The following is a 25,100-nucleotide window of genomic DNA, read 5'->3' on the forward strand; positions in this document are numbered from 1 at the left end:
AGTTTTTTTATTGATATTTTTATTGACCCCCTAAAATTTAATATTTTTTATTGGGTTTTTTTTTACCAAACAAATCTTATTAAATTTAATATACATTTTTTTGTTTCACAAAAAAGCCTATTAAATTTGAGTTTTTTTAATAGATTTTTTTACCCAAAAAATCCTATTAAATTTGATATATTTTAATGATTTTTTATTGATCCCCTAAAATTTTATATTTTTTTATTGATTTGTTGTTTTTTTAACAAAAAATCCTATTAAATTTGATATTTTTTTATTGATTTGTTTTTTATTGATTTTATTTCCCCAAAAAATCTCTGACAAATTTGATATAATAAGGCAAAACCCTAAAATTAGATTTTTATATTGATTTTTTTTTTTTTACAAAGAATCCTATTAAATGTGATATTTTTTATTTATTTCTTTTTTATTTTTTTTATTGATTAAAAAAAAATATCTGACAAATTTTATATAATAGGGCAAAAACAGGCTAATACTAGCCTACTACTAATAATCACGAGAAGAATTATGACGATGGTAATAATAATAGGGTAATAATAATAATATAATATTTTATATCCTGTGCAGCCCCCCCCCCCCCCCCGCCCCCGTCCCCCATCCTCAGAACCTAGTGATGTCCCTGTGCATCGCGATGGTATTCCTTTTTAAAAAGCTTGCTGTGATGATAGCTTTATCCGAAATACCGTAATAATAATAATAATAATAATAATAATAATCAGTGGATAGTTTTTGCATCTTTATAGCAATACGACGCTTGCATTGCCTTCCATTTGTCTAATGTGTCAATTGATTGTAGCGGCGTGGTTAGCAAGTCGTTAACACAAACACGCATGTCCTTCACGTGTCCTTTGGGAGAGGTGCAACCTCTGCGGATCAGGAGGCTTTTCTTGTGTCCTCACGCCTGCTGTGCCCCCCCCGTACTCCCCCACCCCCCCACGCTGTCTGTCACGTCGCATTCTTCCCTGACAAAAATTAGAAATGTCATCACGTAGAGAAACAACAGCAGGATTATTAAAGCTTTTATGGAAGAATTTGGACAAACGGGATCATTCTTCACCGTCTGAATGCTTGCTTAAGGAAAACACGGACAGATACCGTCATTGAGTGTGTGATACCAACATAGATGATACCGACATGGACTGAGGCATATTTTAGATATCATTGTGTACGTTAGAGATCGTTGGAGATCAGAGCTGCTGTGTCGAAACCCGAGTGTTCATGAACCCGTGAGTCAGTGAAGTTCAAGTGTTTATCAACCCGTGAGTCAGTGAAACTGAAGTGTTCATGAACATGTGAGCCAGTGAAACCCGAGTGTTCATGAACCCGTGAGTCAGTGAAACTCGAGTGTTCATGAATCCGTGAGTCAGTGAAACTTGAGTGTTCATGAATCCGTGAGTCAGTGAAACTCGAGTGTTCAACAACTTGTGAGTCAGTGAAACTCGAGTATTCATCAACTCGTGAGTCAGTGAAACTCAAGTGTTCATGAACCCGTGAGTCAGTGAAACTTGAGTGTTCATGAACCCGTGAGTCAGTGAAGTTCAAGTCTTGGTGAACCCGTGAGTCAGTGAAGCTTGAGTGTTCATGAACCCGTGAGTCAGTGAAACTCGAGTGGTCATCAACCCGTGAGTCAGTGAAGTTTGAGTGTTCATGAACCTGTGAGTCAGTGAACTCGAGTGTTCATGAACCTGTGAGTTCGTGAAACTCAAGTGTTCATGAACCTGTGAGTCAGTGAAACTCAAGTGTTCATGAACCTGTGAGTCAGTGAAACTCAAGTGTTCATGAACCCGTGAGTCAGTGAACTCGAGTGTTCATGAACCTGTGAGTCAGTGAAACTCAAGTGTTCATGAACCCGTGAGTCAGTGAAACTCAAGTGTTCATGAACCCGTGAATCAGTGAAACTCGAGTCTTTGTCTAGCACCTGTGAGTCAGGGAAATGTGAGTCTATGTCAAGTACCCGTGAGTCGGTGGACTCACTCACTCCTCATCAACCGGTGAGTCAGTGAAATTGACACGTGAGACGTGAACTCGTGAGTAAAAACCTGCGAGATTTGAACAACTCGTCCATGAATCGCACATCTCTATTTATGCTTGTAACATAAATATTAGATGGAAACAGGAAGTGAAAATACGTGACATGGACCAAATGAGATATTGAAGGCATCGTGTTCTCACGTGAACAAACATCTGGAATATGACAGCAAATGTTTCCGTCACGTTTTCCTAGCGACACATTCCATCACTTCCTGCATGGAAAATCTCCATAAATGCCATTACTTTGCAACTTAAGTATATATTTTTTCTGTCTTTGCTTATTTTCATTTTCCATCGGGAACGTCTTAAAAGTCTCCACATGCTCCGGTTGTGGATGAAGAGACTCGTACGCTCAACATGAATTATAAAGCAGAGCTAAACATTCCCAATTCCTGAAGGTGGGAAATCAAAACACACGCAAGGCTGGAGACGGATGAATTTTCCCTCTTTTGTATTTTGTCTCTCCTGGTTTCCCTTTTGGTGTGTGAGCGCTGGAAGGGAGGGGGAATGGGGGGGGGGGGGTCCTGGAGGGAGTCCAAAAGGACACAGTGTGAAATGAGCAAAGCTTTGACCCCCCCACCCCCCACCCCCCGATCGCGTCTCCCAGTCATTGGGCGGCACTAGCTGGCGGACAACAAATACAACCAATGGGATTCCAGTGGCGGGAAAAAAAGGAGCGGGAAGGAGGGGAGACCAAGACGGCGAAGAAGAGGGGGGGGGGGGGGGGGGGGGGCTCCACTCATGATGCACTTTCACCGACCTTTTGCCCAAAAAAACCACACTGGAAAATGTCTCGAACAAACACTTGCTCATGTTGTCGAGTATACATAAGTCAGTGGAACTGGAGTGTTCATGAACACGTGAGTCAGTGAAGTTCGAGTCTTGGTTAACCCGTGAGTCAGTGAATCCTTGAGTGTTCATCAACCCGTGAGTGAGTGAAACTCAAGTGTTCATGAACCCGTGAGTCAGTCAAACTCGAGTGTTCATGAACCTGTGAGTCAGTGAAGCTCCAGTGTTCATCAACCTGTGAGTCAATGGAACACGAGTGTTCATCAACCCGTGAGTCAGTGTAACTCCAGTGTTCATGAACCCATGAGTCAGTGAAACTCGAGTGTTCATCAATCCGTGAGTCAGTGAAACTCAAGTGTTCATCAACCTGTGAGTCAGTGAAACTCGAGTGTTCATCAACCCGTGAGTCAGTGAAACTCGAGTGTTCATCAACCCGTGAGTCAGTGAATCCTTGAGTGTTCATCAACCCGTGAGTCAGTGAAACTCGAGTGTTCATCAACCCGTGAGTCAGTGGAACCTTGAGTGTTCATCAACCCGTGAGTCAGTGAATCCTTAAGTGTTCATCAACCCGTGAGTGAGTGAAACTCGAGTGTTCATGAACCCGTGAGTCAGTGAAGTTCGAGTCTTGGTTAACCCGTGAGTCAGTGAAACTCGATTGTTCATGAACCCGTGAGTCAGTGAAGTTCGAGTCTTGGTTAACCCGTGAGTCAGTGAAACTCGAGTGTTCATCAAACCGTGAGTCAGTGAAACTAGAGTCTTCGTCAACCCGTGAGTCAGTGAAACTCGAGTGTTCATGAACCTGTGAGTCAGTGAAGTTTGACTCTTGGTTAACCCGTGAGTCAGTGAAACTCCAGTGTTCATCAACCCGTGAGTCTGTGAAGTTCGAGTGTTCATCAACCCATGAGTCAGTGAAGTTCGAGTCTTGGTTAACCTGTGAGTCAGTGAAACTCGAGTGTTCATCAACCCATGAGTCAGTGAAGTTCGAGTCTTGGTTAACCTGTGAGTCAGTGAAACTCGAGTGTTCATCAACCCGTGAGTCAGTGAAACTGGAGTCTTTGTCTAGCACCTGTGAGTCAGTGAAATGTGAGTCTATGTCAAGTACCCGTGAGTCAGTGGAACTCCAGTCTCCATCAACTCGTGAGTCAGTGAAATGTGAGTCTATGTCAAGTACCTGTGAGTCGGTGAAATTTGAGTCTATGTCAAGTACCCGTGAGTCAGTGGAACTGCAGTCTCCATCAACTTGTGAGTCAGTGTAATTCCAGTCTTTGTCAAGTACCCGTGAGTCAGTGGAACCCCAGTCCTCATCAAACCGTGAGTCAGTGAAATTGACACGTGAGACGTGAACTCGTGAGTAAAAATCCGCAAGATTTGAACAACTCGTCCATGAATCGCACATCTCTATTTGGCCCAGCGTATGCTTGTAACATAAATATTAGATGGAAACAGGAAGTGAAAATACGTGACATGGACCAAATGAGATATTGCCGGTCTTTTTTGGGGGGGGGGGGTGGGGGGGGGGGTAATGTGTCCTTCGGTCTTGATTTTTTTTTGGTTCTTTGGTTTGGGGAGCCAAGGGGACGCTGCGGCCACACAAGACCCACAAACGCATCCTAAATCCTCCATCTGTTTCCGTCCCTTTTAATAAGCACACATGAATACGCCGTAGTCACGGACAGCTGCACCCCCGAGGCCCAAACACTCGCATCAGGTACATTCCACAGCTCTCACTGGCCCCTGGGGGCAGCTGGGGGCCCAGTGGGCCCAGCTAGCATTTAAAAAAAAACACTTTATAATCCCAATAAAAGACAAAGCAGAGCATTCATAATAATATTTATGATTATTTTAAATAATAAAAATAACAAATATTATATTCTATTTCTACATGACTATTTTAATACATCCTATTTATTATTATTATATATAATCCCTAAGGGTCAACAATAATGACAAAAAAATAAAATTAAATAAAATAAAAAAAACAAAAATTAATAAAATCAAGTAAAATATATATATATATATATATTATGAAAGCAGGAAGTGAACAAATGTAACATATACAACATAACATAACATTATGTCATTGTATGTCATATGACCTCGTACTTCGGTACGTGACAAAAAATGTAGTAAAATAAAGTAAAATTAAATTAAATTAAATTAAAACAACTTAAACTATATTAGGAAAGCAGGAAGTGAACAAATGTAACATATACAACATAACATAACATATTCACTATTGACAGTTACTATGGTACCCGGTACTTCGGTACGTGACAAAAATAAAATAAAATAAAATAAAATAAAATAAAATAAAATAAAATAAAATAAAATAAAATAAAATAAAATAAAATAAAATAAAATAAAATAAAATAAAATAAAATAAAATAAAATAAAATAAAATAAAATAAAATAAAATAAAATAAAATAAAATAAAATAAAATAAAATAAAATAAAATAAAATAAAATAAAATAAAATAAAATAAAATAAAATAAAATAAAATAAAATAAAATAAAATAAAATAAAATAAAATAAAATAAAATAAAATAAAATAAAATAAAATAAAATAAAATAAAATAAAATAAAATAAAATAAAATAAAATAAAATAAAATAAAATAAAATAAAATAAAATTAAATTAAATTAAATTAAATTAAATTAAATTAAATTAAATTAAATTAAATTAAATTAAATTAAATTAAATTAAATTAAATTAAATTATAAAAGTACCAGATGGAGGGGTAGGATTTAATAAGCTTTGCTTCTTCCTACTCCTTTTTAGACATGTGGAACTGGGAACTGATTATGGGATGCATTCAATTGGAATCTGATGCATGTTCAAATGAAATAAAACCATTACCATTAATAGTGACTGAGAATCAAACCCAGATCTTATGCCAGAGCAGTTGGGAACAGGGATTGGATTAGATTAGATTAGATTAGATTAAATTAAATTAAATTAAATTAAATTAAATTAAATTAAATTAAATTAAATTAAATTAAATTCAATTCAATTCAATTCAATTCAATTCAATTCAATTCAATTCAATTCAATTCAATTCAATTCAATTCAATTCAATTCAATTCAATTCAATTCAATTCAATTCAATTCAATTCAATTCAATTCAATTCAATTCAATTCAATTGTAAAAGTACCAGATGGAGGGGTAGGATTTAATAAGCTTTGCTTCTTCCTACTCCTTTTGGACATGTGGAACTGGGAACTGATTATGGGATGCATTCAATTGTAATCTGATGTATGTTCAAATGAAATAAAACCATTACCACTATGTTGTTTACTCGTGTGTACTATTTGTTACTACTGCAGCGAAGGTACAGGATCCAGTGAAATGTTTCAATATTTGAACGTGAATACACCCGCCTGCGTATTAGAGGTCATTGACGCGTGTCGGTAAATAGTGACAGCTCCGTTTCATCATTCGGGTAAATGCCAAGCGGTCTAACGGCACATGTCTCGCTCCATTTCCATATCTGGAAATAGACACAGCCCATCTCCCATTAAAGTCACTGGTCCATTGTGCCTCCGGAGCCCAAGTAATACACACACATGTACACACACATGTACACACACATGTACACACACATACATGGTATCTCTGATGGGCTGACACAGAAAACCAAATCAATCAAGTCGGGAAGCGGGGGAAAAAAAAATGGACAAATAGACAAACATCGCCTAAAGTACAGCAGTGCTCTCAAGCAGACCGGTGACACAACACAAAACCCTCAACGGGATTCAATTCAAGCTTGTATCACGCCCCCCCCCCCCCCCCCCTTAAAGATCTCCCCAGTGCTCGACGTGCCACTTTCAATTAGTTCCACAAAGTCAGTCAACCTCCACCGAAAAAAGGAAGATGGGAACTCATTACCCAATTCCTCTCCAGTCTTTGCTTTGAAATAAATATCAGGAGGCTAAGTCGGGATGGTGCGTTCACTGTCCCAGCAGCGTCCCGTTTCGTCCTGTATCGTCTTGTGGCCTCCATCATCTGGATGAGGTTCTCCTAATGTTCATCAAGTCAAACATCTTACTCCTCCATCTCGTCATTCCGCTCCTTTTTCCTGGTGTTTGCTTTATTCCATCTTTTCCTCTCCACTAACCCCCCCCCCCCCCCCCCCCCCCCCCCCCCCCCCCACCCCCGTAGTCCCCTCCCCTCCCCCGAGCCACAGCTTCTAGCAATAACATCCACCAATGGCTAAACACCGGTCCTAATCATCTGATGAGAGCAGAATGGGGGGGGGGGGGGGGGGGGGTATATCTGCTCTTTCCATGGAAGCCTAGAGCAGGGGTGTCCAAACTGCGGCCCCCTTATATTATTTGAAAAAGCATGAAATTTTTGTTTCATGAAAAGTTGTCGACCACAAAACTGCCATCATTAATTCATTTCTAAGAAATAATTCCTGAAAAATTATTAATTATTATATAGAGCAATAAAAGTGGATGGATGGTTGGATGGGTGGATGGATGGATGGGTGTATGGATGGTTGGATGGATGATGGATGGATGGATGGGTGGATGGATGGATGGATGGATGGATGGATGGATGGATGGATGGGTGGATGGATGGATGGGTGGATGGATGGATGGATGGTTGGATGGATGGTTGGATGAGTGGATGGATGGTTGGACGGGTGGGTGGGTGGATGGATGGTTGGATGGGTGGATGGATCGTTGGATGGATGGATGGATGGATGGATGGATGGGTGGGTGGATGGATGGTTGGATGGATGGATGGATGGTTGGATGGATGAGTGGGTGGATGAGTGGATGGATGAGTGGGTGGATGGATGGTTGGATGGATGGATGAGTGGGTGGATGGGTGGATGGATGGGTGTATGGATGGTTGGATGGATGGATGGATGGATGGATGGATGGATGGATGGATGGATGGATGGATGGATGGGTGGGTGGATGGATGGGTGGGTGGATGGATGGGTGGATGGATGGTTGGATGGATGGATGGATGGTTGGATGGGTGGATGGATCGTTGGATGGATGGATGGATGGATGGATGGGTGGGTGGGTGGATGGATGGTTGGATGAGTAGATGGATGGATGGGTGGATGGGTGGATGGATGGATGGTTGGATGAGTAGATGGATGGATGGATGGGTGGATGGGTGGATGTATGGGTGGGTGGATGAGTAGATGGATGGATGGATGAGTGGGTGGATGGGTGGATGGATGGTTGGATGAATGGATGGATGGTTGGGTGGATGGTTGGATGAGTGGATGGATGGTTGGACGGGTGGGTGGGTGGATGGATGGATGGATGGTTGGATGGGTGGATGGATGAGTAGATGGATGGATGGATGGATGGGTGGATGGGTGGGTGGGTGGATGGGTGGTTGGATGAGTAGATGGATGGATGGATGGATGGGTGGATGGGTGGATGAGTAGATGGATGGATGTATGGGTGGGTGGATGGGTGGATGGGTGGATGAGTAGATGGATGGATAGATGAGTTGAATGGGTGGGTGGATGGATGAGTAGATGGATGAGTAGATGGATGGATGGATGGATGGGTGGATGGGTGGGTGGATGGGTGGTTGGATGAGTAGATGGATGGATGGATGGATGGGTGGATGGGTGGATGAGTAGATGGATGGATAGATGAGTTGAATGGGTGGGTGGATGGATGGATGGATGGATGGATAGATGGGTTGGATGGGTGGGTGGATGGATGGATGGCTGTGTGGATGGATGGATGATGGGTGGGTGGATGGGTGGTTGGACGGATGGGTGGATGGGTGGGTGGATGTAAGGGTGGACGGACGGATGGACAGATGGGTGGATGGATGGATGGACGGATGGATGGATGGACGGATGGATGGATGATGGATGGACGGATGGATGCATCTCCTGTATCGGGGAAGGGGAAGCCACCCACCACCCACACACACTTCCACTTACCACCTCCCTGCCATCATCTAGATGCTTATGAATATTGTCATAAACTACACAGCCATTCATATTATTGCACCCCCATATTGTGTGTCCCGTATGCGGTGTTCCATGGACAACATAGCAACATGCTAGGTGGGCCCCTGCTATGTGGGCCCCTGCTAACCTAAAAAAAAGCATATTGGCGATGGAAGGATGCGGGACCAGCATCGGAAAAATAACTAGGAGCTCCAGTCAATCAAGCAGAAGATGGGGACGTGCTTGGTATGGACGGGGGGGGGGGGGGGGGGGGGGGGGGGGGGGGGCGGGGGGGAAGGGGGGATGTACACGGTTGTCATGGCAGTGGAAGAGGTGTCTTCATACTCACTGATTTGCTCGCTATGCAAATCCAAACAATGACAGGAAATGCCTGTTCCTCGGCTGCATGGTCTAATCGCCATGGCAATAAGCAATAAGCAAGCAGGGCTTCCTTTGAGCACAGGAACAAATTAAACATTAGCTGGAGGGTTTTTTCCCGTGACCAAGGGATGTTATAATTACGCTGAAAACAGCACATCAGCACTTTGGACACCACGTGTGTCCCCCCCCCCTCACGGCCTGGAAGAGGAATATGAATGCTTTTCATATTCCTGGATTCAAGTGTTTGTGTGTTGGTGTGTGGAGGTTGGACCAAAAGAGGGTTAAAAAGGAGAGTGAAGGGCATGGAGGAGGATGAAAGGATGATACCTAAAAGTAGGGGTCGAGGGAGGACAGAGATGGAGGGACATAAAAAGGGGGGGGGGGGGGGGTGATGAAGGGAACAAAGGTGGACAATGATAGCCAGTCACTCCAACCACTTCATGCTGGTCACACTGGCTTTTTAATGCATGACACTATGTAGGAAAATAAAATAAAATAAAATAAAATAAAATAAAATAAAATAAAATAAAATAAAATAAAATAAAATAAAATAAAATAAAATAAAATAAAATAAAATAAAATAAAATAAAATAAAATAAAATAAAATAAAAAGAAAAAAAGAATAAAGGAAGTGGAAGTGAAACACTGTTTTTGGCTTTTTAATGCATGACACTATATAGGGAGGGGAAGAGGAAGGGATAAAAAATAAAATAAAATAAAATAAAATAAAATAAAATAAAATAAAATAAAATAAAATAAAATAAAATAAAATAAAATAAAATAAAATAAAATAAAATAAAATAAAATAAAATAAAATAAAATAAAATAAAATAAAATAAAATAAAATAAAATAAAATAAAATAAAATAAAATAAAATAAAATAAAATAAAATAAAATAATGCATTTAATGCATGACACTATGTAGGGAGGGGAAGTGGAAGGGATAAAAAAGAAAAAGAAAAAGAAAAAGAAAAAGAAAAAGAAAAAGAAAAAGAAAAAGAAAAAGAAAAAGAAAAAGAAAAAGAAAAAGAAAAAGAAAAAGAAAAAGAAAATAAGGGAAGTGAAACACTGTTTTTGGCTATTTAATGCATGACACTATATAGGGAGGGGTAAAAGGGATATAAAATAAAATAAAATAAAATAAAATAAAATAAAATAAAATAAAATAAAATAAAATAAAATAAAATAAAATAAAATAAAATAAAATAAAATAAAATAAAATAAAATAAAATAAAATAAAATAAAATAAAATAAAATAAAATAAAATAAAATAAAATAAAATAAAATAAAATAAAATAAAATAAAATAAAATAAAATAAAATAAAATAAAATAAAATAAAATAAAATAAAATGCATTTAATGCATGACACTATGTAAGGAGGGGAAGAGGAAGGGATAAAAAATAAAAGAAAAAGAAAAATAAAAAAAAAGAATAAAGGAAGTGAAACACTGTTTTTGGCTTTTTAATGCATGACACTATATATATAGGGAGGGGAAGAGGAAGGGATAAAAAAATAGAATAAAATAAAATAAAATAATTTCATTTGAGGTATTTTAAATATTATACTTATAATATACTTTATACTTTTTACATATACTTTTATTTTTCAATCTCATTTAAACAACACCATAACATTGATGTATAAAAACAATAATGGTTATTACTAATATATGTTTTGTTGGGATGAGGTTGCAATCTGGGTGGGACTAGATACGTCTTATATATATGTAAATTTTTATTTATATTGATTTGGGTCGGTTTGTGGTGTTTTAGATGTTTTTCATGTTCGAAATAAAGAAGAAAAAAAAGCATAAAAAATATACATGCACTATTATTCCCACATTTTGCCTCCATTATCAACGGACATTGCACAGGAAAAACAAACTAAGATCCAATCCCGATTCTGCGAATACCAGAGTGTAAATGGACGAGAACAATAAAGGTTTTTCAAAGGTATGCTACCAGATGGTAGAATCCGCAATGCATGCACTTCATTAATGTGAGTCGGTGCAGCCGAGCGTTGATGCAGAGGAAACAAACATGGCTGCAGCGAGACGTCCTTGGGTCCACGCGAGACAGAAACCCAGAGCCGGTCTGAAGGACTGACAACAGGCCTTGAGCGGCGGCGGAATCGAACACGCTCACTCTGTCTAACCTAAATGTTCATTCAAAGGCTTCGTCTCTCCCTGAAGCCAGACTCCATGCCCTCTATCTGTCTGCCCGAGAGTCTGAGTCCGAGTCTATCTGGCTCTTTGTAGGTCGGATCTATCCACTTTTCCAACGCGCCGCATGGCTGCATGAACCGATGTGCGAGTCGCTGACCGCGTCCTGGAAATCTAATCACCCCGGCACAGTTGAACGCTCGTGTTGTGTTTGTGTTTATACACGCAGATGTGAATACAGCTGTGCAAACAGCCACTTTATGTCACAGGGAATCGAACAAAATGTATGGACACTTTGAATGTGAGTATTTTGCAGCCGGGAACAGCAGCGGTGAGGCTCGCCTGAGTCAAAACCGTGACGACAAAACCCGCTGAAGTCATCTTCAATTGATCAACCTCGTAATCCCTTCATCACACATGTTGTCGGCCTCTCTCAAAGAAAATTAAGAGGCTTTCAAGTCATCATTTAGTCCTCTTGGTATGGTCCAGAGGTCCTCCATTACAAGTTTCAGTTTTTCTAATAATAAAAAAATCTAATTAATCCATTCTAGAAAACCATAACACTGACTTCATCTTCAATTGATCAATCTCATAATTCCTTCATCACACACGTTGTCGGTCTCTCTCGAAGAAAATTAAGAAGCTTTCAAGTCATCATTTAGAACAGACTGTTTGCTAAGACCGAACACTCTTCTGCTTCTGAAGTCCTCTTGGTATGGTCCAGAGGTCCTCCATTACAAGTTTCAGTTTTTCTCATAAAAAAATCGGATTAATCCATTCTAGAAAACCACAACACTGACTTCATCTTCAATTGATCAATCTCATAATTCCTTCATCACACATGTTGTCGGCCTCTCTCGAAAAAAATTAAGAGGCTTTCAAGTCATCATTTAGAACAGACTGTTTGCTAAGACCGAACACTCTTCTGCTTCTGAAGTCCTCTTGGTATGGTCCAGAGGTCCTCCATTACAAATTTCAGTTTTTCTAATAATAAAAAAATTGGATTAATCCATTCTAGAAAACCACAACATTGACTTCATCTTCAATTGATCAATTTCATAATTCCTTCATCACACATGTTGTCGGCCTCTCTCGAAAAAAATTAAGAGGCTTCCAAGTCATCATTTAGAACAGACTGTTTGCTAAAACAGAACACTCTTCTGCTTCTGAAGTCCTCTTGGTATGGTCCAGAGGTCCTCCATTACAAGTTTCAGTTTTTCCCATAAGAAATACAAAAATCGGATTAATCCATTCTAGAAAACCAAAACACTGACTTCATCTTCAATTGATCAACCTCATAATTCCTTCATCACACATGTTGTCGGCCTCTCTCAAAGAAAATTAAGAGGCTTTCAAGTCATCATTTAGAACAGACCGAACACTCGTATGCTACACTTAGTCCAGGCTTTTGAACCGCGATCACGATTAGACCGCTTTCGTTCCTCAGTGGAAAAGCATCCCAACAGGACCCGCTATTGACCGCCTCCACCGCAGGGGAGGGAGCGGGTCAATGTAACACAGAGCAGGGGACCATTTTGGACCACTTAACTATAATCAGTAAATGCACCTCAGTCACAATTAGCGCCGGGTCACCCTGAAAGCCCCCTTTGGCTTTGCCCACAGCTCTGCCTGTATTTTATTGTTCTCCGCGGGAAGCCCACCCAAGCTTTAAAATGGTACTTGCCACTTTGCTTCAATCAACACGACTTGTTGGAGTAAAAAGCTCACAACTGCCTTTTGTGGTTCGAGTGACATTTGCTGAACACATGAATTAGGAATCTCGCTGCTTAGCGGGTTTGTGTCGTATGAATGGCGTGTGCAGCGTTCAGGGACTCATGCGTACGGTAGCACTAAAATGCAGATGTTAGTTGGCCGTAGCGGAATTTAATTTAATTTAATTTAATTTAATTTAATTTAATTTAATTTAATTTAATTTAATTTAATTTAATTTAATTTAATTTATTAATTTTATTTTATTTTATTTTATTTTATTTTATTTTATTTTATTTTATTTTATTTTATTTTATTTTATTTTATTTTATTTTATTTTATTTAATATGGAATGGTAATGGTTTTATTTCATTTGAACATGCATCAAATTACAATTGAGTGCATCCCATAATCAGTTCCCAGTTCCACATGTCCAAAAGGAGTAGGAAGAAGCAAAGCTTATTAAATCCTGCCCCTCCATCTGGTACTTTTACAATCAGTAACTGTTACATTTGTTCAGTTCCTGCTTTCCTAATATAGTTTTATGGGGTTTTTTTTTAGTTTAAATTTTTATTTTTTTAAATTAAATTAAATTAAATTAAATTAAATTAAATTAAATTAAATTAAATTAAATTAAATTAAATTAAATTAAATTAAATTAAATTAAATTAAATTAAATTAAATTAAATCGATCATTTCAAATTACAGTTGAGTGCATCCCATATTCAGTTCCCAGTTCCACATGTCCAAAAGGAGTAGGAAGAAGCAAAGCTTATTAAATCCTACCCCTCCATCTGGTACTTTTACAATCAGTAACTGTTACATTTGTTCACTTCCTGCTTTCTTAATAGGGTTTAATTTTTTTGTTTTAATTTAATTTAATTTAATTCCCAACATAGTTTAAGTTGTTTTTATTATATTTTATTTTATTATTGTTTTATTTTAATATTATTAATTATTATTTTTATTTATTTATTTTTTGTCATATTTTTGTCATATTTTGAGGTGATATGACCATACTATTTATACTATACACTATTATACTATATTATATACTATATTATATTATACTGTGGGGTGATATATAGCATCTTAATGCTAGCGCAGCCGCCCAGTTTGCCTCCCACTGGGATTATAACACAAAGAGACATTTCATGACTTTGCTTTGATGCCCCAAATGTGGCGATGTTGATTTTCGCAGTGAAACAGGAAGTGCAAGACTTCCCTGGCATTGAACGCCATTGCTTATCTGCAATGTTGATTTCTAAATGAATGAATTTGCACATCATAAAACACCCTGGCCCTGTTCGGAATTCTAACCTGTTTAATATTTAACCACAATCCAACAAGAGTCATTATTTTCCCAAACAAATTATGCCTGAAGACAAAACCGACGCAATCCGATACAACGGCGATCCGTTCCGTCACCAGGCGCCATTAGTCATTTTTAATTATTCATCAAGCCAGACAGGATTTGCTTCGTTTTATGAATGGACCATCCTGCAACACAATCTTCAGAGCCTGTCCAAGTCCAGAAAAGACGTTTTTATGAGAAGCTGGTCTGGTTCATACTGACGCCCACACCCCCACACCCCAGGGGGCTCCACACGGTACGTTTGCGGTTCAAAAGGTCAGATAAGAAAGAAATGAAAGTGTGTGCCCATGTGTATGTTTACGTCACCAGATGGATGGACAGACACGGCCGGCCAGTGGTGTCCACAGTGCAGGCCGGGGGCCATTTGTGGCCCCAACCAACAACAAAAATGGAAAAATCAGCAGTAATTTAGAATAAATTTAAAATAAATTTAAAATACATTTAGAATTAATTTAGAATTAATTTAGAATTAATTTAGAATTAATTTAGGATTTAGAATTAATTTAGACTTTAGAATTAATTTAGACTTTAGAATTAATTTAAATTAATTAATTTAAATTAATTAATCTAAATTAATTTAGACTTTTGAATTACTGTATAATTTAGAATTAATTTAAATTAATTAATCTAAATTAATTTAGAATTAATTTATAAGTTAAAATTAAATTAAAAGTTAGAATTAATATAGAATTAATTCAGAATTAATTTAGAATAAATTTAGAACAAATTTAGAATTAATTTAGAATTAATTTAGAATAAATTTAGAATATATAATTTAGAATTAATTTAGAATTAATTTAGAATTAATTTAGAATTAATTTAGAATAAAATCAAACAATAGAGAAAAAAGTTGTAATCTACAAAGAAAAATATTTTATTTGACATGAATAACATCATGAAGAAAAATAATTTTGAAAAACAAGAAATAACAAAATAACAAGAAAAAATATTCTGAGAATAATAATGTCAATTTAATCTGCAAATGTATTGCAAAAAAATTATTACGCTTTTTAAAATTACAACCTTATCTTTGCACTATTATAGCCTTTTTCTTCTTGTAATATTACATAATTATTATATTTTTGTAAAAAAAAATATTCTCACATTATTGTAACTTTTTTATTGAAAAAGATGACAACAATGTGGAAAGTAGACTTTTTTTGGATGATATGGATGATAATATTGGACAACCGATCGACATAAAAATATGATATCAGTCGACATCAGTATCAGATTTTTTTCTCAAAATTTTTATTTTAATTAAAAAAAAATTATTTTATTATTAATATGCCTCATACATTTGTGGTGTGGGCTTGTTATAACAAGCAGAGAGAAATGTTCCCAAAATAAAGATGGAATGTCAAGATTTTGCCACAATGACACCAGAAACACACACACACACAAAATCCCAGTTTCTGGAAAAACCTGGAAAAGTCCCAAGCGGGCCGCCGTGGCGTCATGTGACTCCATTTTTCTTCGCCAAGTTCATGATGGTACATTCCCGATGTTTAAATATTCATGCGTATTCAAGTATATGGCGTTGCTGGGGAAGACGAGAAAAAAGGAACAAGGGTGGTGGGGGCTACCCCCTTTTTCTGGAACCTTCCCCCCTCAGATGGATGGCGGGCATCCCGGATGGCGGCGAGAGGGTCAGCGGGGCGCCGTATGATTTATTTAAACCCGAGGGCGTCGCTGCCAGTCTGCCGATGACGACAGCCAAACGGCGTGCCCCCGATTCCACAGAAGAAAAGCCTTGGAGTGAAAAGAAAACGTTCCGTGTTCCGTGTTCGAGGGCGGCTTTATATTCACAGAATGTTACCCAACGCCTGCGAGGCTGAACGAGGTCACACCGGCGTGCCCCCCACCTCAACCGCTGAGGTGAGCCAATCAATACGGCGCAGAGCGACTGCAGGCCCCCGCGTGGGCGGCTCACTTTTATCAAGGCGCCTTAATTTCCGTCAGCCTAATGTCCTGGGAAATGTATGGAAATTGAACTGGGAAAGAGAGAACAAAGACGAGCAGCGTGGATCAGAAACAATCTGGCAAAAACTCACACGAGTCTACGACTGGAGCTAGCATCCAGACGGATGAAATAATAATCAGCAGTAATTTAGAATAAATTTAGAATAAATTTGGAATTAATTTAAAATTTAGAATTAATTTAAAATTAATTTAGAATTACTTTAGAATTAATGTAGAATTAATTTAGAATTACTTTAGAATTAATTTAGAATTACTTTAGAATTAATTTAGAATTTAGAATTAATTTAGAAGTTAGAATTAATTTAGAATTAATTTAGAAGTTAGAATTAATTTAGAAGTTAGAATTAATTTAGAATTAATTCATAATTAATTTAGAATAAATTTAGAATAAATTTATAATTAATTTAGAATTAATTTAGAATCAATTTAGAATACATATATAACTAATTTATAATTAATTTAGAATAAATTTAGAATAAATATATAACTAATTTATAATTAATTTAGAATAAATTTAGAATAAATGTATAATTAATTTATAATTAATTCAGAATAATTTTGAATTAATTAAAGAATAAATTTAAGAATAATATTAGAATACATTTATAATTAATTTAGAATTAATTTAAAATACATTTATAATTAATTTATAATTAATTTAGAATAAAGTCAAACGATTGAGAAAAAAGTTGTAATCTACTAAGACAAATATTTTATTTGACACAAATAACATCACAAAGAGGCTGAAATCAGGATCCGACGAGTGTGTATGTTGTGTTGCATATGCTTTTACTAGCGCTTGTTAATTAGCCGCGCCCGCTACACGTCTCCTGGATGCTGGCTGCTCTGCGGAGACTCGTGCAAGCGTTGCCCAGAGGCACATTAGAAATGAAAGAGGTTATTAGGATTCTGTCATGCATACTAAGGTGTTATGAGTGTCATAAAGACGACGCGGTTGTGGATACAGCGAGCCTTAATTAGCATTTTAGGGGGCTTGAGGTTGCATGCCAGGTACTAGCTAGCTAGCTAGCTAGCTGTAGCAACACAGTGAATCATCGCCTACTCATCATTCGGTGCTCACGACTCTGTTTAGAACTTCTTATTGTATTATTTTTATTTGTGGGGAAAAATCCATTCATCACACATGCACTTAACACTCAAAAGGAAGACCCAAGAAATATACAAACAAGCACCAATACGAGTTTAAAGTGAAAAATGTGGCATAGAAAATTGATGGATGGATGGATGGCGCCGCAAAGGGAAGATAATCCCAGAGGGAGGCTGACATCATCGCAGATCATTTTTTTTCTTGAAATATATGTAACCCACCACAGGGCGCCAGAGAAGCCCAGAGGGAGGCTGACATCATTGCAGCACCCGGTAAACCGGGGCCAATTAATTAGTTTTTTGTATTTATTATTATAATTTCTGGGAAAACCCATTCATCACACAGCCACTTAACACTCAAACAAACAAGTACCAATACGAGCTTAAAATGAAAAATATGGCATAAAAAATTGATGGATGGATGGCGCCGCAAAGGGAAGAGAAGCCCACAGGGAGGCTGACATCACTGCAGCACCCCGGTAAACCGGGGCAATTAATTTATTTGGTAGTTTTTTTGTATTTATTTTTATTTGTGGGAAAACCCATTCATCACACAGCCACTTAACACTCAAAAGGAAGACCCAAGAAATATACAAACAAGTACCAATACGAGTTTAAAATGAAAAATATGGCATAGAAAATTGATGGATGGATGGTGCTGCAAAGGGAAGATAAGCCCAGAGGGAGGCTGACATCATTGCAGCACCTGGTAAGCCGGGGCCAATTAATTAGTTTTTTGTATTTATTATTTTTATTTGTGGGAAAACCTATTCATCACACAGCCACTTAACACTCAAAAGGAAGATGCAATAAATATACAAACAAGTACCAATACGAGTTTAAAATGAAAAATGTGGCATAAAAAATTGATGGATGGATGGCGCCGCAAAGGGAAGATAAGCCCAGAGGGAGGCTGACATCATTGCAGCACCCGGTAAACCAGGGCCAATTAATTAGTTTTTTGTATTTATTATTTTTATTTGTGGGAAAACCCATTCATCACACAGCCACTTAACACTCAAACAAACAACTACCAATACAAGCTTAAAATGAAAAATATGGCATAAAAAATTGATGGATGGATGGCGCCGCAAAGGGAAGATAAGCCCAGAGGGAGGCTGACATCATTGCAGCACCCCGGTAAGCCATTTGGTAGTTTTTTGTATTTATTATTTTTATTTGTGGGAAAACCCATTCATCACACAGTCACTTAACACTCAAAATGAAGACCCAAGAAAAATACAAACAAGTACCAATATGAGTTTAAAGTGAAAAATGTGACATAGAAAATTGATGGATGGATGGATGGCGCCGCAAAGGGAAGATAATCCCAGAGGGAGGCTGACGTCATCGCAGATCATTTTTTTTCTTGAAATATATTTAACCCACCACAGGGCGCCAGAGAAGCCCAGAGGGAGGCTGACATCATTGCAGCACCCGGTAAACTGGGGCCAATTAATTAGTTTTTTGTATTTATTATTTTTATTTGTGGGAAAACCCATTCATCACACAGCCACTTAACACTCAAACAAACAAGTACCAATACGAGCTTAAAATGAAAAATGTGGCATAGAAAATTGATGGATGGATGGATGGCTCTGTAAAGGGAAGATAAGCCCAGTGGGAGGCTGACATCATTGCAGCACCCGGGTAAGCCGGGGCCAATTAATTCACTAGGTAGTTTTTTGTTTTTATTATTTTTGTGAGAAAACCCATTCATCACACAGCCACTTAACACTCAAAAGTAAGACCCAAGAAATATACAAACAAGTACCAATACGAGCTTAAAATTAAAAAATATGGCATAAAAAGTTGATGGATGGATGGCGCCGCAAAAGGAAGATAAGCCCAGAGGGAGGCTGACATCATTGCAGCGCCCGGTAAACCGGGGCCAATTAATTTGTTTTTTTGTATTTATTATTTTTATTTCTGGGAAAACCTATTCATCACACAGCCACTTAACACTCAAAAGGAAGACACAAGAAATATACAAACAAGTACCAATACGAGCTCAAAATGAAAAAAATGGCATAGAAAATTGATGGATGGATGGATGGCGCTACTAAGGGAAGATAAGCCAAGAGGGAGGCTGACGTCATCGCAGATCTTTTTTTTTTTTAAATATATGTAACTTTTCAGTATATATCAGTGACAGGATTTCCCATCCCGGGAAAATCTAAAGTTAAAGACAAATCCAGCAGGAAGTGAAAGCCCCAAAGTGAAAACGAAAGCGGTAGCACGCCACAGCACTCAACCAGTCAGGCTGAACATAATAAAGGCTCATCTGCATAAGTAATCATGTGCCACTCGCTTGAGGGGGGGTTTGGGCGGGGGGGGGGGGACCATTTCCAGGTACAGGAAAGGAATGCTAAACAACGACACGCACGCTTCCATCGTCCATCGCCACGCCGTATCCTCGCACGCACACGCCACCTGACGCTGAGCTAGCACATCTCTGGCACGTACGCAACACATCAACAGACGCTTCACCGCGCAGTGACTAACACGCGGCGATGTATTACGATGCCCACCCACCCCCACCCCCACTCCCACCATGATGGAACGCTTTGCTGTGGGAGCGGCGGGCCGACCGACCAATAGGCAATCAGATGGGAGCAGCATCAGCCTCTCATGGAAACATATACATATACATATTTCAGCACTTATTAAGGCGCCAATGTATACACCTGGGGGGTGGGGGGGGTGGGGGGGTGAAAGATGCTAGCATCAGCTAGCAACTGTCTTAGCCAGGATAGCACAGATGATAAATATACAAGTAATATACAGTCAGATGTAGACATTGCTTAAAAAATATAAAATATATATATATTTTTTTTATAAAAAATATATTTTATATATATATATATATTTATTTATTTTTTATTATTTTATTATTTATTTATTTATTTATTTATTTATTTATTTATTTTTTATTAAAAAAATATATATATTTTTTTCAGCATGATGCTACTAAAATTATGTTAATTGTCTTCATAACATTTATTCTCCGCGATTTCTGATAATATTAGAATTTCCCCCCAAACTATAAAAAATATATACTTTTTAAAAAATATTTCAACATTATGCTACTAAAATTTTGTTATTTCTCTTATTTCTCTCTAAAAAAAAATATATATATATGTTTTTTTTTATTTTATAATATATATATATTTTTTTTTTCAACATGATGATACTAAAATTATGTTAATTGTCTTCATAACATTTATTCTCTAAAAATGATTGGTGCGATTTCTGATAATATTGGAATTTTCCCCCAAATTTTTTCAATATTTCAAAATGATGTTACTAAAATTAAATTGTTATTTGTTATTTCTGTTCATAACATTTATTTTCAGAAAATGATTGCCGTTACAATATGGCTTTTTCAAATTCATATTTTGATTTATTTATTCTCAGAAGATTTTTCCCCAAACTATAAAATAAAAAAAAAAATATATATATGTATTTTTTATTATTTTATAAAATATATAAATATATAAATATGTTTTTTCAACATGATGCTACTAAAATTATGTTAATTGTCTTCATAACATTTATTCTCTGAAAATGATTGCCGCGATTTCTGATAATATTAGAATTTTCCCCCCCAAATTTTCCCCAAATTTATTTAATATTTTAAAATGATGTTACTAAAATTACGTTATTTCTGTTCATAACATTTATTTTCAGAAAATGATTAGCGTTAGAATATGGCTTTTTAAAATTCATATTTTGATTTATTTATTCTCAGAAGATTTTTCCCCAAACTATAAAATAAAAAAATATATATATATATGTATTTTTTATTATTTTATAAAATATATAAATATATATTACTTTCAAAATGATGTTACTAAAATTACGTTATTTCTGTTCATAACATTTATTCTCAGAAAATGATTAGCGTTAGAATATGGCTTTTTAAAATTCATATTTTGATTCATTTATTCTCAGAAGATTTTTCCCCAAACTATTAAATAAAAAATACATATATATAGTATATATTTTTTAAATAATTTTATAATATTTTTTTATAATATTTTTATGTTAATTGTCTTCATAACATTTATTCTCTGAAAATGATTGGCGTGATTTCTGACAATATTAGAATTTTCCCCCAAACTATAAAAAATATATTTAAAAAAAAAAAAATTATATTTCAACATGATTTCCCCAAACTATTAAATAAAAAATACATATATATTTTTTTATTATTATTTTATAATATATATATTTTTTTCAACATGATGCTATTAAAATTATGTTAATTGTCTTCATAACATTTATTCTCTGAAAAAAATGTCCAACTTTTCTTATAAATGTTCTTTTCGGGACAACTTTGTCTTGTTTAGATTATTTACTATTTCTCATCATGTTTTGACTTTATTCTTGTGGACCACTAATGGCCCCCGGGCCACACTTTGGACACCAATGAAGCCTTTCAATCTTCCATTCACATGCTTTCACAAAGCGTACTATTATATCCATGCATCTGCTACATGAATGCAAATGTATATGACTTATAAACAGGAGTTAGTTTAGGAGTTATTTGATGAAGTGTCAATCAAAAGAGCCAAAAAAAGCACGCCGCCGTTTCATAATGAAGGTTTATTTTCAGGGATGAAGGCAATTTTGTCTGAAGACCCGACAATTTCCTGTTCCTCTGCGTAATCCACACACCTCCGACACGCCGCGAATCTGCTGACGTCGGGTTGTTGCGGATTATCACGAGATTCCGTTCCACTGCGGAGGGTATCAGGTCCGAGCTAGAAATGGCGTCAGAGACTCGAGAGATGGAAACCACTGAATGTTTATTACGTCTCGCTTTCTTCAGATTCAGATTCTTCTACCTTCAAGGCCCCGAAGCCTGGTGAGGGATGGCGAAGGATGGCGAAGGATGACGAAGGATGGCGAAGGATGGCGGACATACGCAGCGGAGGCAAGACAATAATCCATTTATCTGCTGAGGTGTAAGCTTGATGAGGGAGCTTTGCTCGTTACGTCATCGGCTAGAAGAGACGCGGAACGTTCAGTGCGGAGATAAGGTCGTTAACCCAGGAAGTTACAGTGGCGTCAACAACATTCGCATCGCATCGTCACAAAACACGTCTTCTTAAAGTCGGGAACGCGGATAAAATGCATGCGTGTGCCACTAAAAAGAATAAATAAACAAATAAACAAATAAGGAAGAATTACCCCTTCATACAGTTGACAAGGCAACTGTATGAAGGGATGGGCGGATGGATACATGGATGGATGGATGGATGGATACATGGATGGATGGATGGATGGATACATGGATGGATGGATGGATACATGGATGGATGGATGGATGGATGGATGGATGGATGGATGGATACATGGATGGATGGATGGATGGATGGGCAGATGGGTACATGGATGGATGGATGGATAGATGGATGGATGGATGGATAGATGGATACATGGATGGATGGATAGATGGATACATGGATGGATGGATGGACAGATACATGGCTGGATGGATGGACAGATACATGGATGGATGGATGGACAGATACATGGATGGATGGATGGATGGATGGATGGATGGACAGATACATGGATGGATGGATGGATGGATGGACAGATACATGGATGAACAGATGGATGGATGGAAAGATACATGGATGGATGGATGAATGGATGGATGGATGGATACATGGATGGACGGATGGGTGAATGGGTGGGTGGATGAAAGGATGGATGGATGGATGCATGAACGGATGGATGGACGGACCGACAGATACATGGATGGATGGATGGATGGATGGATGGATGGATGGGTGGATGGGTGAATGGGTGGGTGGATGGATGGATGGATGGATGGGTGGATGGATGGATGGATGGGTGGATGGGTGGATGGATGGATACATGGATGGACGGACAGATGGATACATGGATGGATGGGTGGATGGACAGATGGATGGATGGATGGACAGATGGATACATGGACGGATGGGTGGGTGGGTGGGTGAATGGATGGATAGATGGATGGATGAACAAAAAGCTCAGGACCAAAGGGGGAAAACAAATAAAAAAGAAAGTTTCATGTGGGCCTACACTAGTAATAATAATAATAATAATAATATCAGCTACCAATATTAGCAAAAATAATAATAATAATAATAATAACCCTCAAGCCAAAGACCACTGACACAAACACATGCACAAAGTACTGCATCAGTTAGTACCACGCAGTATAAAAGTAAATAATCCACCCATCCACCAGCCGCCATCTGGCATGAACATGTGGTCATGTGCTTTAGCCAGGCGTGCCCATAAAAACCATGATGGGCACCGTGACTCTGCCACACCTGATCTTTGTGTCAACATCAACACCACCTTAGCTCAGACACTCTTGGGGTTAAAAGAGATCTAGAAGAAAGGAAGTTCTTGTCAGGGACTCATCTGGTTCTAATGCTAGGGTTCTCTGGTGTGGATTACAGGCACAAAGAACATGAGAACTTGGGCTGACCCTTTATTACTACCCCAAAAATGGAAGCCAAACTATAAAAAATATATACTTTTTAAAAAATATTTCAACATTATGCGACTAAAATTATGTTATTTCTCTTATTTCTCTATAAAAAAATAATATATATATTTTTTTATTATTTGATAAAATATATATATTTTTTTTCAACATGATGCTACTAAAATTATGTTAATTGTCTTCATAACATTTATTCTCTGAAAATGATTGGCGCGATTTATGATAATATTATAATTTTCCCCCCAATTTTTTAATATTTCAAAATGATGTTACTAAAATTATGTTATTTCTGTTCATAACATTTATTTTCAGAAAATGATTGGCGTTAGAATATGGCTTTTTCAAATTCATATTTTGATTTATTTATTCTCAGAAGATTTTTCCCCAAACTATAATACAAAAAATATATATATATATTTTTTTTTTTTATTATTTTATAAAATATATAAATATATATATTTTTTTTTCAACATGATGCTACTAAAATTATGTTAATTGTCTTCATAACATTTATTCTCTGAAAATGATTGCCGCGATTTCTGATAATATTAGAATTTTCCCCAAATTTTTTTTAATATTTCAAAATGATGTTACTAAAATTACGTTATTTCTGTTCATAACATTTATTTTCAGAAAATGATTGGCGTTAGAATATGGCTTTTTCAAATTCATATTTTGATTTATTTATTCTCAAAAGATTTTTCCCCAAACTATAATACAAATATATATATATATTTTTTTATTATTATTTTATAAAATATATAAATATATATATATGTTTTTTTTCAACATGATGCTACTAAAATTATGTTAATTGTCTTCATAAGATTTATTCTCTAAATATGATTGGCGCGATTTCTGATAATATTGGAATTTTCCCCCAAATTTTTTTTCATTTTTTTCATTCAATTTTTTTTTCATAACATTAATTCTCATAAAATAATTGGCATCAGAATATGGCTTTTTCAAATTCATATTTTGATTTATTTATTCTCAGAAAATTTTTCCCCAAACTATAAAATAAAAAAATACATATATATTTTTTGTTTTTATTATTTTACAATATATATATATATTTTTTTTTTCAAC

At 36.7% G+C, this 25,100-nt stretch overlaps 1 protein-coding gene across 2 annotated transcripts in view; it reads right to left on the reverse strand.

The window, feature by feature from the left end:
* hipk2 (homeodomain interacting protein kinase 2) overlaps positions 1-25,100 on the reverse strand; it is an 88,935-nt gene that overhangs the window by 34,314 nt on the left and 29,521 nt on the right. The window lies entirely within an intron of this gene.

The sequence above is a fragment of the Doryrhamphus excisus genome, chromosome 11 (genome assembly GCF_030265055.1).
Source record: "Doryrhamphus excisus isolate RoL2022-K1 chromosome 11, RoL_Dexc_1.0, whole genome shotgun sequence".
NCBI lineage: Eukaryota > Metazoa > Chordata > Actinopteri > Syngnathiformes > Syngnathidae > Doryrhamphus > Doryrhamphus excisus.